The 15,216-nt window shown below is 35.8% G+C and overlaps 1 protein-coding gene across 45 annotated transcripts in view; it reads left to right on the forward strand.

Annotated features, from left to right (window-relative positions):
* Window positions 1–15,216, forward strand: part of RIMS2 (regulating synaptic membrane exocytosis 2) — a 773,441-nt gene that overhangs the window by 16,858 nt on the left and 741,367 nt on the right. The window contains exon 2 of one of the 45 annotated variants that reach the window (XM_063726763.1): window positions 8,435–8,614. The exons of 43 other annotated variants lie outside the window; for them this stretch is intronic. The gene's annotated coding sequence lies outside the window, so the exon portion shown is untranslated. Of the gene's footprint in view, window positions 1–8,434; window positions 8,615–15,216 lie in introns of those variants that run through there. One more of the 45 variants, XM_063726778.1, reaches the window with a different exon arrangement.

A 15,216-nucleotide genomic window follows, 5' to 3' on the forward strand; every position in this document is an offset into this window, starting at 1 on the left:
CATGGTGTCTTTGGGGAATAGTCAGTATTCCTATATTGCTACGTGCATGGAAGATGGAAAGAAGGGATGGAGTGGTGGAAGGTGAAGCTAGTTGGTGAGAGTCAGTTACAAAGGGCATCATATGCAGGACTGGTATTCAACTGACATGCACCAGTACAGAGACACTAATTTTTAAAAACTGAATCACTTTGATGCAGACTACTAAATATTATTGAGAGAATAAATTATCTAATGATGTTGTCTAGTGCAGTCTTATAGAATTATGAAACCTAGTAACCTTGCTGGTATGTATTAACATGGTCCTTGGAAGGCATGTACTGCCTGTAGTGTCAGTGCCTGCCTGATACCCCTGTGCCCTGTTGTTGGTGGAGGCAATGGAAGGCTGCAGTGCAGGTGGTTTTCGTGGTAACTGCATTTTGCAGGGAGTGTCCTGAGGCACAGTGCTTTCAGTCTCTGTGGAAAACACTAACAGCTAGATCTGGGGTATCCAAGCTTTTGGCTTCCCTGGGCCACATTGGAAGAAGAAGAATTGTCTTGGGCCACACATAAAATACACGAATATGTTAGCTGATGAGCTAAAAAAAAATTGCAAAAAAATCTCATAATATTTTAAGGTTTACAAATTTGTGTTGGGCCACATTCAAAGCTGCCCTTGGCCCGCGGGTTGGACAGGCTCAATCTAGATGTTTATGTGACTATGACATGTGGGCAGCCTGCCCAGTTGTTTTAAAGTTGTAGCAAAATGGTGGGTATCAGGGACCTAATGACTCTCATTTTAATTATGAATGTGTCAGGAGAAGTCTAACATTGTTCTAAATATCCAACCATGGCTCTGTTAAGAGATTGACACTTTCTAAAATTCAACAAATGATTTGTAAGTTATTAGAATGACTGTATAAATAATTTATGCTATAACTCCCATGTGTCCAATCTTTTGGCTTTCCTGGGCCACAATGGAAGAAGAGGAATTGTCTTGGGCCACACATAAAATACACTAACACTAACGATAGCTGATGAGCTAAAAAAAAAAAATCATAATGTTTTAAGAAAGCTTATGAATTTGTGTTGAGCCTCATTCAAAGCTGTTCTGGACCACATGTGGCCTATGGGCTGTGGGTTGGACAAGCTTGCTGTAACTCTTGTCATGTGGAAAGCAGGTATCTAAATATCTACATCTATACTTTATTTGGAGAAAAGAAAATCTATTTTAATATTAATTTATATATTGATTTTTATGTTAATTTTATATTGCTGTATCAGTTGTTAAATATTTAGAATCACCTATGGTTGTATGTCATGCTAAGAAATTTGGATTTATCTTATTGGCATGTTTGATCTGTAATGAAAGGTTTTGAAATGAGATAGTGATAGGGCCTGTTATGATATGTTAACAAGTGACTTCTGATGACTTAGTGTAAAAAATTCTCACTAGCATGAGAATTCTTACCAGTGCTCACTAGCATGAGAATTCCTACCGGTGCATTTTCACTGGGACTGCCTTGTATCCTGAGATCTTATGTCTCTATTCTGGGTTTGTCCTCTGTATTGCTGCAGAGTATCTTCTTAAAAATGAAATTTAAATAATTAATTTTATGGCTGAAGCATCTTTTAGGCTTTCTATTGCTTTGAATAAAATTCAAACTCCTTTTGCGTACATGGTCCTTCACAGCCCCTCTCCAACTTGTTTTTCCAGCTTCATCTTCCACTCCACCCTTTTGTGTATCTTTACTTTTAGTTATAATAAAATTTTTACTGTTTCTGGAGCGTTGAAGGGGTAAAGGGGACCCTTTCATAAGGGAGATATGTATGGAATAAACAATTCAGTGAATTTATATATCATATATACTCTATATCCTGAAATATTTGAAACTGGGACCAAATCAGTGTTGCTTTCATTTTAAAATCACCTTTGGAAGAAATTCAGACACCATTAAAGACATAAAACTCTCATTACTCATTTTCTTCAACTTCAATAGGAAATCTTATGGAATTGTTTTGGAACACATGCTTCCAATCTGCCACCAGATTTTGCAGCAGGAATTTATATAATCATGCCATAGCTCAAACTGTCTCACAATTTACCATATGTTTCAATATTTCCAATGTTTTCAAACACTCTTCTCTCTTTCCCACCCCTTCCAGTTCACATTTCTCAGCTTTGTCCCAGCTCTTACCCCACAATTCTCATTTATTTCTCTGATTCATGGTTAATCTTTGTTATAGCCTTCCAGTTTGGAGTTCATTCTATACTGGTTCTCCTTCCTGGACTTTTTTAAAGTCACTTAAAATAAGCAGTGCTTAATCCTGAATTTAGAATTCTTGATTTCTGGCTTGGGTTCTGATCTCTCAGATCTCTCAGTACATGTTTTCATGGCTTTACTACTTTTTTTTTTTTTTTTTTAACCTCTGTTTAAATTTACCAGAGCCAGAAACCTTATGGTTTAGACTCAGGCTGGCTCCTGTAACAATATAATATTTTCAGGAAAAATTTTCCTCTTAGAAACCCTGTATTCATCTGGTTAGAGCTTAGGGGAATTTCTGTAGTCTAATCAATTAAAATGGCTTTTTATAAGTAGCTGGATTTTTATGATGCAAATATTGCTTTCCTGCTTATTTTCCTTCTAATCCTGTGTTTACTTAGCTAGTTCAAGGAGTCAAGGCAGTACAGTGTATATAAGGAAAGGCTTTGGCATTAGTCAACTCTGGGTCATATCCTAGTTTCCCAGTTACTAATTTTGTGACCTTGAGCAAGTCACTTAATCTCTTGGACTCTCTGTCTCTTTATCTATAAATTAAAAACAATGACTATTTCATAGGGTTGTGGTAAGATGCAAATGTAATGTGACGGGCACACAGAAGACATTCAATAAATAAGGAAAACAGATACTATGAATTTTAGGCTACTTTTTCTGTTGCCATTCTTGCGCTCTACATCCCCATCTGAAGTTAGATTCATTTGTTTACATGAAGGTCAGTCTTGAGGGTTAGAAGATGAGCCTAGAGTGAGAGGAAGTGAGAAGAACACAGGTGAAATTCATCTGAGTATTTGTCCTTGAACATTATCTTTACTAGAGAGTTTTTGAAATTGTTGATAACAGCAAATTGCTCTCTTGGGGTAAGAAGATGTTTTTTGTTTGTTTAAACATTTTTAAAAATAAACAGTGTGCTGAAAATAGTTAAACAGAGTGTCATCTTTGCTCTTTGCTTGCCATTAGTAATCTGACAATTATAATTTTAAAGTATTTTCATAACTATTTCAAAATAGTAATAATTTAAAAATAGTTTTAAAAATTCTGCAAACCAGCTTATTCACATCTAAGCCCTGCTATGGACTTACCATGTAGTTTGACAAGTATATATTTCAAGGCTGTTCATTACTTTTTCAAATTTTATCCAAATAGTAGTATTCTTAAGTTTATATTAATTCTCTTCTGACCATTCTAAGTACTGAAATCACCATCTTTCAAATACTTTCATCTGGAGCTCTGATTACCTTGTATAAACATAGAAAGTTCAAAGACTATTCATTTTTTATCTCAATTTTCATTATAAAAATGTAATAACAATAATAGTTTTTATCCTTGTGATAGTTTGCTGAGAATGATGGTTTCCAGTTTCATCCATGTCCCTACAAAGGACAGGAACTCATCATTTTTTATGGCTGCATAGTATTCCATGGTGTACCAAACACTGCATGTTCTCACTCATAGGTGGGAATTGAACAATGAGAACACATGGACACAGGAAGGGGAACATCACACTCCTGGGACTGTTGTGGGGTGGGGGGAGGGGAGAGGGATAGCATTAGGAGATATACCTAATGCTAAATGACGAGTTAATGGGTGCAGCACACCAACATGGCACATGTATACATATGTAACAAACCTGCACATTGTGCACATGTACCCTAAAACTTAAAGTATAATAATAATAAAATTAAAAAAAATAATAGTTTTTAAAATGAAAAAAAGTGTGTAACCTCACCATCCTATACAACTGTTCATTTTTATATCTTCCTCTATTTTTATCTGTATGCATCATATGTTTTACATAAATGCAGTTATGGTATATATACAGTTTTATATTTTGCTTATTTATTATAATTTTTTACTTAATAGGATATCATAAATATTTCTTCCATGAATAGATTTTCTCAGCCATCTACCTCAGCATCTGTCACATGCCAGCCATATTCAATTAAATGGGTTCCTCTCCATTCTAGTTTTCAGTAATTGCAGAAAATTTCATTGCAATTAAAACAAAAATATTCAACATTTTACTATTCATTTTTGCTGTGTGTTTTGCTTTGATTTTTGCTCCGGAGTCATGCGAAATGTGGGACATAACCCTATTTCCTGGATTCTAAAATTTTACTCATATCAGGCAGCTGCATTAGTAGCATTTCTCTGGAGATTTGGGGATAAAGATGATGAGGTTCCCACAGAGTGGATAATTCAAAATTGAAGTAGACTTTCTCATTCTTAAAGAAAAAAAAAACAGTGAGCATTTCTACCCATTTATGTCCATTTTGTTGCCCCTGCTTCTTCCTGCTCTACCTTGCTTGTCTCATTTCTTTCCCACTCGCCAATCTCTATTAGTTTTGTAATATCAGGCTAGTAATGTTTTTTTCTTTCAGTCTATTTTCTGTTGGAGTTTCCTTTCAACTCTGCAGTAGTTTATCAAAGTATTTTCCTAAATGGATAGTTTCTCCCTCAAAGAAAAAATCTTCAATATCATTTGGTAAAGTATTTTTCCTCCATTCTGCTGCATAGTCTTTTCTATAAATTGTTGTTCAATTGAATTTTGTTGGTCTTTAGGGGATTCCTTCAGACTTAGGTTTGCCTAGACCTAACTAATATTAAGATTTCGGTAAGGGTTTTACTGTATCTACTTAAGAGAAAGGTGAAGAGCCATTAGGTTGTCATTATAATTAGATTTCAGCAATTTTTTTTCTTAAGATCATATGGAGTAGAGTGATACTTTGATTAACGAATTCTTCGAGGATATAGCTCCTTTAAAATAGCCTTGGTAAAATAGAAGAAAAAATTATTGGTCATGTTAAACAGAGTTGTTCTGATTCTTGTGGCCCTAAGACAATGTTACTAGTGGCAGTGCAGTTTCTATTTATCTGCCCAAGTTTGATGACAATGAAGCCTGGGCCAAGGTAAAGTAGTGAGCTTGTTGGAACCTATCTTGTGCTCTTTGTCATTTTCGCATTTGATACCTTTCTTTTTACCACTTACAAATGACTTCTTCCTTTGGGTGTCTGATGGTTTCCAACTCTTTATTCTCTCCTCAGTCCCTAGTGCATTGGAAAAAGAGTAATCGATTATTTATATTTTTCCAAATGTGAAATAACAATACAACAACCTTAAAATTTCTGAATGGTTAATAAGTTATAACCTTAAACAGATATTTACTTACCAGTTAAGCCAGTTATTGGTAACTTACTTTTTTGTGGAGACTGAGAGCAGAAATTGAGTGTGATATAGTGTTCTTTTCCTCCTTCAGTTTAGCACAATGCCTGACACATAGTAGGTGTAAGTAATGAATTAATGAAGGAATTAAAGACACTTTGTTTAAAGAGTTTCAAGAGACTGATAGAAGAAATGAAGGGGTACAATGACAGGGAATTTTGGAATTATAGTAAGAATACTTTAAAAACTGACCTTGAATGTAAACTGGAATTAATCATTTTGCTGTGGCCAGGAATGATGATGGGATGTGTGTGTTTATGTGTGTGTGTGAATGTGTGTGTGCGTGTGTGTGTGTGTGTGCAGTATGAGAGAGAGGGAGAGAGAGAAAAATGGGAGAAGCACATGGGGGATTATTTACTCTTTACATAGAGGATGTCTTGAGTCTTCAGTATCCATTCTGTGTTAATGCATTACTTGCCAAACTGCGCAGATTTTGCACTGGGCATCAGTTCACTTGCCACCTATTATTTGCCTAGGAAACATGAGATTGACTTTGACTGCAGCTATTTGGGTCTTGCCCATGGACTTAAAGTAATTTTGTGTGTGTGTTTGTGTGTGTCTGTGTGTGTGTGTGTGGTGAGTTAGGATTGAGTCATTCTGTGACCATTAGTTGTTTTTAAAATATCTGTCTTGAATAAGGAAAGTAGATAAGTTGAAAATGGACCAGTAGGTTGGAACAGGATTAGGCAGGGACTTATATGACATGGCAAGGAATTTGGCTTTATTCTAATTATACTGACAATGTAAAGCAGGCAGGTTGAGGGGTATGGTGTTGGGGGACATGATGATAGTCAGTGTTATAGAGTGAGGGCAAAAGAGGTGGCAGATTTCTGCCTCAAATAACAGTTCAGTTTTGAACAAACGTGAAGTTTGGTTTGTGATCCCAATTAAATAGATGAAGTCTTATGTCTCCCAAGACTGGTGATTTTTTTTTTCAATTTTTCAGATGAGTTAGGATATCTTGACATTTTATTATTTCTATCTTCTAAAACATTTACTGTGTTTCTCTTTTTGCTTATGGGATAGTACTGATACATTTGAAATTATACATGAAGTACAACCTATAGGTATGAGTTATAATTCCTATTTTAATTAAAATTGTTACTTGCCTTTCGTCTTCAAAACTAAGATGATTTTGCTACCCAAAAAATGAATTGTAGTGTTGGTGGAAAATATTTTCTAAGTACTGACAACTGTAATTATAATAAAAATTGGATTGGATTATATTTTAATAAAGATTTATAGTTTCAGAGGGACTTTCTGTTTTTGCATTTGAACTGCTGATTGTTTCAATTGAAAATGGTCCAACTTCATTTGCCCCAAGTGTTATTAAAATACATAACGACATAGGTGTCATTGGTATACTTAAGAAATAGGCTAAGAAGAAAAAAAATGAGTTGAAGAGAGAGTATAGAGAATTGGAATGGATGAATCAGAAAAAGGAAGAGAGGACAAGAAACACAAAAATGACAGGGTTTCTCTTTTTGCTCATGGGATAGTGCTGATACATTTGAAATGAGGAGATCCATGCCACCGAAAGTTGTGTGATTAAGAAAACAAAAACCACACTAAATATTTTAAACAAAGAAAAGTTAATACATAGGGAATCAATTGCCAAAAGTCCTGGTAGGGCTGGAGAAGCAGAAAATGGACAATGAATTCATCAAAAGATCAGTAACTGCAGGAAGACACTATTGCTCTTAGGGCTGGGAGAGAAAAAAAGGAAAATGGTGTTAAACAGCTAATAGGTACTATGATGCTAAGGTTGTTGGAGTACTACTGCTACCCTTGAAGCTGCTGCTGCTGCTTTGCAGGATGCCATGAGCCTGCACTTCTATTGATCCAGAAAACCTATAGTCCTGTTGATGATGCTGGACTCACCTCAGAGGATGCTGGAGCCTGCAGTCACCCATTGCTACCCCTGCCAGAACTGCACTGTTGTTGCAGTAGCCAGAATTTGCATTGTAGTTATCTGGTGCTGCTATTGCTGCTAGACCCAGAGACCATGGGCAATCTGCTGAGTTTCCTGGAATACTGATGCTGCTCCTGCAGGAATTAGAAACAGAAGGGAGAAAATAAAATGATCTACCTTCTCCTGTCATCCAGTTTTTACTAGTGCTTCCCAGTGGCAGAACATAATTGGAAACCAACTTTCAAGGGAGTATGACAAATGTAATCTTTAGAGAGGACAGTCTGAAATAAGAGCAGGAATGGGCTGAGGGCCAATATAAAGCCAGCACAGGAAGAAGTTACAAAATATTGATTCTTTAATCATAATAAGAAGAAAGAAGCATTTTTGCAAATTTTCTGAATAACATCGACTCTTCTTTTTTTTTTTTTTGTGGTCAAATGATTAAGTTACAGGGGCTGGTAGAAAAACTTTGAAAGTGAGGTAGTTCTTCATTGAGGTATCAAGGTATTTTTGTTTCAAGCAACAAAAATGGCCTCTGTTAAACAGAAAATAATTTATTGTAAGCCCTAAGGAATAGCTCTAAGAAAAGTTTACTAGTCCCTGGAAAAGACAGAAATTAGGTTAGCTCTGGATAGCTGTTTGCAGAAACTAATGGATGGCCTGTTCAATGTGCTATCCACTGTTTGTATGGATCAGCTTCACTATTTGCTGCTTGAAGTTCACATTACATGGAAAGAGGCAGTCCGGCCTAGCTTGGGTTAGTTACCTACCCTTGGACAGAGGAGGGTATGGCACCTTGATTGACATCAAGACTATATTCAATAATGAGGACTAGTTCTCAAAGAAAATTCGAGATATTAGAGGAGAATAGATACTAGACAGGCAAAAATGACAAAATATCTACTAATTGAAGCTTGTTTTAAATTAGCAGTAGGTAGCCCAAAACCATACCTGAAAGTTCTTGAGCACTTAATATGTAATAGGCACTCTGATCTCTTTTAATAATTTCTTTGAGGAAGTTGTCATTATTATCCTCATTTTACAGATGAGAAAAATTGAGAGGTGCACTTCTGATGATGGTGGATTAGGCAATTTGGACTAACTCTTCCACTGAGAACAACTAGAAAAGCTGGATCAAATAAAAAATCATCTGTTCGTATCAGAGAGCTAACACATCAGTGAAGGCTGTGGAGACAAGATCCTGGAGAAGAAGAAAACCCAAAAGGTGAGCTGTGCATTTGAAGCCTCTTTCTACTATGGGAATCTCCTGTTTCCAGTAGAGGTGGCCAAGAGGCTGAGAAGCTAAGAAGAGCTTTTGACACACTCATGGGGTGGGGCTAATGGAGCAACAGTTTGAATTCATTATCCGCTAAACAGGGAGATTGCCTGCTAAATCCCCCAGGCTTTGGGTTGGGACCTGAAGGGTGATTCCTTAGGAGTAAGGATGAGCTGCGAATTGAATGGTCCACATACAGAGGAAAACCAGTTTAGAATCATCGTAGTCTTTGATTACAGACATCTGAGATTGTTAATGACTCTAGCTACTTGTTAAAGCAAAAGTAAATTCTTTCTGGTGGAAGATAATACCATCCTAGGCTTCAAATAATTTCTACAGTTTTTACTTATAATGTCTTACATGGACACAAAAATAATCAGGCATACAAGACATAAGTTATATGATGCCATGTAACTGAAACTAAGATAAACAATAGACCATAGTAATAGACCAACAGGGGATTCAAATAATGGAGTTCTGTCATTGAATTTTAAAAAATGAATCTGTTTAGACTAGCAAAATATAAGAGCGCTTTGGCAGAGCACTATACATCGTGAAAATTAAAAACAAAAAAAGAACTGAAAAAGGCAATAGATGAAATTAAGAAATCATTGAATGTATTTAACAGCATTAGATACAGGTGAAGAGAGAAATAACTAGGAGATATGAGAAAATATGTATAATAAAGCACAGAAATATAACAGTATGTAGGAGAAAGAAAAAAATAATAGAAATGGGGAGTATGTATAGTTGGAGTTTCAGAAGGAGAGAAGGAGAGTGCAAGAGACTGAATATTTGAAGAAATAATGGCTGAGAACTTTTTCAATACTGATGAAAGACACCAAGCCATAAATTCACAAAGTGCTGCAAAACTACGAAGGAGAAATAAAAGAAAACCATAGCTAGGCATATCACAATAATTGCCAAAACCCCAAAACAACAAAAATCCTAAATGTATCCAGAGGGAAAATGTAGCCATTTTCAAAGTATCCCCAATAATGTTTACAGCTGATTCTCAACAGAAACAATAAAGGCTATAAGACAATGGATTGACGTCCTCAAAGTGCTGAAGAAAAAAACTGCACAGTTAGCATTTTATGTCCAATGAAAATAGCACTCAGAAATGAAGGCAAAATGAAGGACATATCAGACATATAAAACCAGAGATATGTCACCAGCTTCCCACACTTAAGGTAATACAGTTATCCCTCAGTATCACTGGAGAATTGGTTCCAAGACCCCTTGCAGATACCCAAATCTGTGGATGCTCATGTTTCTAATATAAAATTGCATAGTATTTGCATATAGCCTATGCACATCATCCAGTATACTTTATTTTTTATTTATTTGTTTTTTTATTATACTTTGAGTTCTAGGGTACATGTGCACAACATGCAGGTTTGTTACATATGTATACATGTGCCATGTTGGTGTGCTGCACCCACTAATTCGTCATTTCCATTAGGTATATCTCCTAATGCTATCCCTCCCCCATTCCCCCTCCCCACGACAGGCCCCGGTGTGTGATGTTCCCCTTCCTGTGTCCAAGGGTTCTCGTTGTTCAGTTCCCACCTATGAGTGAGAACATGTGGTGTTTGGTTTTCTGTCCTTGCGATAGTTTGCTGAGAATGATGGTTTCCAGCTTCATCCATGTCCCTACAAAGGACATGAACTCATCCTTTTTTATGGCTGCATAGTATTCCACGATGTATATGTGCCACATTTTCTCAATCCAGTCTATCAGTGATGGACATTTGGGTTGGTTCCAAGTCTTTGCTATTGTGAATAGTGCCACAATAAACATATGTGTGCATGTGTCTTTATAGCAGCATGATTTATAATCCTTTGGGTATATACCCAGTAACGGGATGGCTGGGTCAAATGGTATTTCTGGTTCTAGATCCTTGAGGAATCGCCACACTGTCTTCCACAATGGTTGAGCTAATTTACAGTCCCACCAACAGTGTAAAAGTGTTCCTGTTTCTCCACATCCTCTCCATCACCTGTTGTTTCCTGACTTTTTAATGATTGCCATTCTAACTGGTGTGAGATGGTATCTCATTGTGGTTTTGATTTGCATTTCTCTTATGGCCAGTGATGATAAGCATTTTTTCATATGTCTGTTGGCTGTATAAATGTCTTCTTTTGAGAAGTGTCTGTTCATGTTCTTTGCCCACTTTTTGATGGGGTTGTTTGTTTTTTTCTTGTAAATTTGTTTGAGTTCTTTGTAGATTCTAGATATTAGCCCTTTGTCAGATTAGTAGATTGCAAAAATTTTCTCCCATTCTGTAGGTTGCCTGTTCACTCTGACAGTAGTTTCTTTTGCTGTGCAGAAGCTCTTTAGTTTAATTAGATCCCATTTGTCAATTTTGGTTTTTGTTGCCATTGCTTTTGGTGTTTTAGACATGAAGTCCTTGCCCATGCCTATGTTCTGAATGCTATTGCCTAGGTTTTCTTCTAGAGTTTTTATGGTTTTAGGTCTAACATTTAAGTCTTTAATCCATCTTGAATTAATTTTTGTATAAGGTGTAACGAAGGGATCCAGTTTCAGCTTTCTACCTATGGCTAGCCAGTTTTCCCAGCACCATTTATTAAATAGGGAATCCTTTCCCCATTTCTTGTTTTTGTCAGAGTTGTCAAAGATCAGATGGTTGTGGATGTGTAGTATTATTTCTGAGGGTTCTGTTCTGTTTCATTGCTCTATATCTCTGTTTTGGTACCAGTAGCATGCTGTTTTGGTTACTGTAGCCTTGTAGTATAGTTTGAAGTCAGGTAGCCTGATGCCTCCAGCTTTGTTCTTTTGGCTTAGGATTGACTTAGCAATGTGGGCTCTTTTTTGGTTCCATAAGATCTTTAAAGTAGTTTTTTCCAATTCTGTGAAGAAAGTCATTGGTAGCTTGATGGGGATGGCATTGAATCTGTAAATTACCTTGGGCAGTATGGCCATTTTCATGATATTGAGTCTTCCTATCCATGAGCATGGAATGTTCTTCCATTTGTTTAGTCCTCTTTTATTTCGTTGAGCAGTGGTTTTTAGTTCTCCTTGAAGAGGTCCTTCACATCCCTTGTAAGTTGGATTCCTAGGTATTTTATTCTCTTTGAAGCAATTGTGAATGGGAGTGCACTCGTGATTTGGCTTTCTGTTTGTCTATTATTGGTGTATAAGAATGCTTGTGATTTTTGCACATTGATTTTGTATCCTGAGACTTTGCTGAAGTTGCTTATCAGCTTAAGGAGATTTTGGGCTGCTTTGTTTACCTACTCAAGCCTCAGCAATGGTGGGCGCCCCTCCCCCAGGCTCGCTGCCACCTTGCAGTCCCATCTCAGACTGCTGTGCTAGCAATGAACGAGGCTCCGTGGGTGTGGGACCCTCCGAGCCAGGTGCAGGATATAATCTGGTGTGCCATTTGCTAAAACCATTGGAAAAGTGCAGTATTAGTGTGGGAGTGACCCGATTTTCCAGGTGCTGTCTGTCACAGCTTTCCTTGGCTAGGAAAGGGAATCCCCGGACCCCTTGTGCTTCCCAGGTGAGGCGATGTCTCGCCCTGCTTCGGCTCACGCTCAGTGTGCTGCACCCACGGTCCTGCATCCACTGTCCGACAAGCCCCAGTGAGATGAACCCGGTACCTCAGTTGGAAATGCAGAAATCACCCATCTTCTGCGTCACTCACGCTGGGAGCTGTAGACTGGAGCTGTTCCTATTAGGCCATCTTCCAGTATACTTTATATAATCTTTAGATTGCTTACAATATTCAGTGTAGATTCTATGTAAATAGTTGTTATGCCATATTTTTAAATAAATATTACTTTTTATTATTTTTTTCCTCAAAATATTTTGATCTGTGGTTGGTTGAATCTGTGGATGCAGAACTCATTGATATGGAAGGCTAACTGTACTAAAGAGCATTCTTCAGTTAGAAGGAAAATGGTCTCAGACCGAAAGCTAGAAGTGGAGAAAGGAATGAGGAAAGATGAAAAGGATAAATGTGTGGATAAGTGGAAATTAGTGTTGGCTGTAAAACAAATAAAATATCTTAGTGCATTTTAAATATATGGTAAGAATTAAAAATACATGATAGTAGTGTATATGTTGAGACAGTATAAATGGTTTTAAGTTACATTACCAGGAAGAAGTAAACATATCATGTATGTTAGGGTTTGATGATTTGTAGATGCATGTTATAATTGCTGAGTTTATTTTAAAATGTTAGTAGCATAATGTATACCTTCCAAGCTAATAGAGAAGAAAAATATAATAAAAAGTATTTAATTAATTAAAAAAGACAAACAATGAGAGGAAAATAAACATAAAAGAGTTGGAGGCAAATAGCAAGTAGTAAAACAGTAGATTTGACCACGAATCTATTAACACATTGAATGTAAATGGACTGTTATAATAAAAAATTGACAGATTGGATAAAAAACAGAATCCAACAGTATGCTATTTATGAGATGTATCTAAAGTCTCTTTTATAGATGGTTAAAGTATATAATATAGAAAGATTAAAAATAAAATGATATTAAAAATATACTTTGCAAGCACTAAGCAAAAGAAATCGGGTGAAGCTATATTAATATCAGATAAAGTAGAATTTAAAGCAAAAATATCACTAGAGGTAAGGAAGGACATTTTAAGTTTTACTTCACCAGAATTTATGATAAATGTATAATACCTCTAATTTTTATGCATAATAATATAAGCTAAAATATGTACAAGGCAAAATTTTACAGAACTGTAAGTAAAAACAAAAACAGACAAGACAAATCTATGGTGTTAGAAATCATAATGATACTGACTGGGAGGCAGGGGCTAGAACTGTTTTATTTCTTGCTTTGAAGTGCTGGTTACATGGATGTATTAAATGTGAAAATTTAATGACCTTAACTTTTACGGTTTATGTGCCTTTCTGTCTGTATGTTATACTTTCATTAAAAGTTTATTTTAAAAATGGACAGAATTTAAAGGTAAATACAAATTATAATGAGAAACGTTAACACACAGGGAAAACAAGATTATCAGTAGATCAAGCAGATAAAAAATTAGTAAAACTGTAGAATATATGAACAAATAATTAATATGCTGGACTTTACTGGCATATACAGAGCACTTTACCCGATGACTGCAGAATATCTTTAATGTGCACACTAAACAACTGCAGAGTACATATTCTTTTCAAGGACACATGGAATACCAAAATTGACCATCTCCTATATTATAAGGCAGTTCTCAAAAAAATCAGAAGATTGAAATATACAGACTGCATTCTCTGATCACCATGCTGGAAATCAATAATGAAAAAAATAAGAAGATTCTTATATATTTAGGAATCAATAAATCATCTTCTAAATTATCCAAAGATTAAGGAAGAAATCACAAGGAAAATTAACAAGTATTTTTACCTGGGAGTTTCTGGGTTGCTGAACACCTGGAGTTGCTGGAGTTGTTACACCTGGAGAGGGCATGGGAGCTCTGTGTGCCCACACCCTCATACCTCACCCTTTACATTACAGTGCATATCTGATCCACTGTTTGGTTTTGTACACCTGTGAGTTAAGAATGGCTTTTACATGTTTAAATGATTTTAAAACATCAAAAGAATATGACTTATAAAAAATATGGAGTTCAAATTCTAATGCAAATGCCTTTTCATATGAATTGGAATTTTAATAAACTAGTAAATGTTTTAATAAACATTTTAATAAACTAGTAAATGTCCCATATAGGTAGTGTTGTGAAAATTAAGTGAAAAAACCAATGAAGTTTGTAATACAGTCCATAACCATGGTATTTACAGTTGCTAAATATTTATTTTCTCTTATATCCTCTCTTTAACACTATCTCAGCAGACTTTGTACCTGAGGCTACATAAAGACAAGAAAAATAATTAGTTAGAAATGACACTATGCAATATTAAATAACTATAGTCAATTTAGGCATGAATTATATGCAATAAAGTACAATAAAATGCAGATATAACTATTGTGTACTTCTAGTGTTAACTTCTAATTCTCCCTCATTAAGTTATGTCAAAATGCTGAGCCAGGCATAGCTGAAGGAAATAGCTTTGTTATGTTCCCAGTAGATCATCTTCTTTCATTTTCTGGCTCTTATCGTACACAAATATGATCTTCTTTTTCATTCAAACCTACTTCTCACTTATTACACCATAGAATTGTGATTTAGTAGCTCTGAGATGTGGTCCCAGGAGGGAAGGAAAAAAAGTTTTCTGAATGTTCTGATTTCTCTATTTCTCATTCCATTGGTTGGTTTTGGCCAAGAGTCAGCAAATACTGCTTATGGGCAAAATCTGATCAACTTTTGATTAAGAAAATAGCAAATTAGGAATTGACAGGAACATAGCTAATCTGATAATAATATCTGATCCAGAGAATGGATCAGATATTACAGTGCATATCTGATCCATTCTCTGGTTTTGTAGACCTGTGAATTAAGAATGGCCTTTACATGTTTAAATGCTTTTAAAAAGTCAAAAGGATATGACTTGTGAAAAATATGGAATTGGAGCAAAGCTATGCTCATTTGTTTATGT

Source organism: Pongo abelii, chromosome 7 (assembly GCF_028885655.2).
Source record: "Pongo abelii isolate AG06213 chromosome 7, NHGRI_mPonAbe1-v2.0_pri, whole genome shotgun sequence".
In the NCBI taxonomy this organism is placed as follows: domain Eukaryota; kingdom Metazoa; phylum Chordata; class Mammalia; order Primates; family Hominidae; genus Pongo; species Pongo abelii.